Source organism: Castanea sativa, chromosome 1, assembly GCF_040712315.1.
Source record: "Castanea sativa cultivar Marrone di Chiusa Pesio chromosome 1, ASM4071231v1".
In the NCBI taxonomy this organism is placed as follows: Eukaryota; Viridiplantae; Streptophyta; class Magnoliopsida; order Fagales; family Fagaceae; genus Castanea; species Castanea sativa.
Window position 1 is genome coordinate 58886044 of NC_134013.1, and position 1760 is coordinate 58887803.

The following is a 1760-nucleotide window of genomic DNA, read 5'->3' on the forward strand; positions in this document are numbered from 1 at the left end:
TGGAGATCTTCACAGAAATCAAAAGCGAAGCGGAATCCTCAAAACTCCTAAAGCTTTATATGATCTATCGGGTGTTTATAATTTTCTCATTGACCCTAATATAAGATTTAACAAACTATTTACCTTAGTCAGACTAGGATTCCAAAATACCAAAACGACTTAATTTTAGCATATTATACTGTGTTGTTTTGAACTAACGTGACACCTAATAGCCACCCCAACTGTTGACAAAGACAAAAGGATGAACCAAAACTATATAACATCGGGGATCTAAATCCAAATTTTTAAATATTTTGGGCAAAATCAAAATTAACTCAAACTTTGCAATTTAGTATAGTTTAGTGACCTTCTCATTATAGCCAAAATTCGTTAGCACATCCAAAAATCCCTCTGCATGTCCAATTTCACTCCCAACATGCCATTCCCTTTCTTTCTCATTTTGAATTTATACATTCTCCTGATCTATTATGGAATTCTTGGATCTGTAAGGAATTAAAGCAGCTGCATAGTGAGAGATCACTTTTCCAACATGGTGCACAAGGTTGAAGCAATGATCACTTTTCCAATAGGCATTCTATAAAGGCCCGAAGCTTTTAATGAGTTTATTTCCCACACAATGTCTTTTATTTCTTTTGCCGTTAAGTATCCGACATATCTCTTCATTGTCAATATCTTGGAAACATGGTTTAGGTGATGCCCTCCAAATCCTCTGGCAATTGAGATTTGCTGGACTCATTATAATGCTCTAAAGTTGGAAATTAATGGAGTACTTCTTTATCTCGTTAGGATCCTTAATTCAAAGGTTATCATCCACCTTGATACTGTCCATATAATTCTTTCTCCTCCTAATAATCGTGGAGAGAGATGAAAAAATGTGTTTCTATCCCCTTCTTCCAACCAAAGCTCTTACAATTTCGGCTCCCGAATCAATTCCTATCTTAGCTTCCATTCATCCATATTTTTGTTGCACAAACTCTATAGCAGTAAGGTTCTAGATTGAGGGTTCCAATTGTTGAAGATCAAGTTATCTCTGTTCAAGAGCTTTGATCTTTATGCTGTTTCTACCAAAAAAAAACACTCTATTCCAATTGCTGAAGATCAAGTAATCTCCGTCTAAGGGATTGTCAAAAAAATTCCACTCCAATAACATTCACGAAGTCTTCTGATCAATTTTAATTTAGCGGCAAATTTAGATAAGAATACTTTTTTTAACAAATGTAACTTACGTGCCAATTGTAATCTTTATGTTCCAGATTAGTATATGCTGCACTGGTATAAAGTATAAGCTATTGGCCTATATAATTCTCAATTTTTTAAATGTTACACGAATTCGGTACCCCATAAAAAATTAGAAAAACTGTGAAAAGAAAAATGTAGAAGATTGATTGACCTGGAATTTCACACGGGAAAAGTATTAGCTGTTTTCAATAGCTCATACAACAACCAACTCCTTTTATGGGCCAACTCCACACATCACACAGGTTGGGGGAAGTGATTTGGCAAGTAATTAAGATGACGAGTTTCAAGAAGTGGGTTTTGACAAGGAAAAAACGCGATCTAATGGGCTTGGGTATTAGAACTAGGTCAACTAAGCGACAAAACACAAAGCCACGCGTAAAATAAAGTATATGCATGAAGGAGCCGTTCTTTATAGATCGTTGCAATTGAAAGACCTGAAGTTGTGGAGGACACTGACTCCTATTTGTTCTCGGAAAAAATAAATAGAAGTGAAAAAAAAAAATTAAAGGTTTGTTGCAATA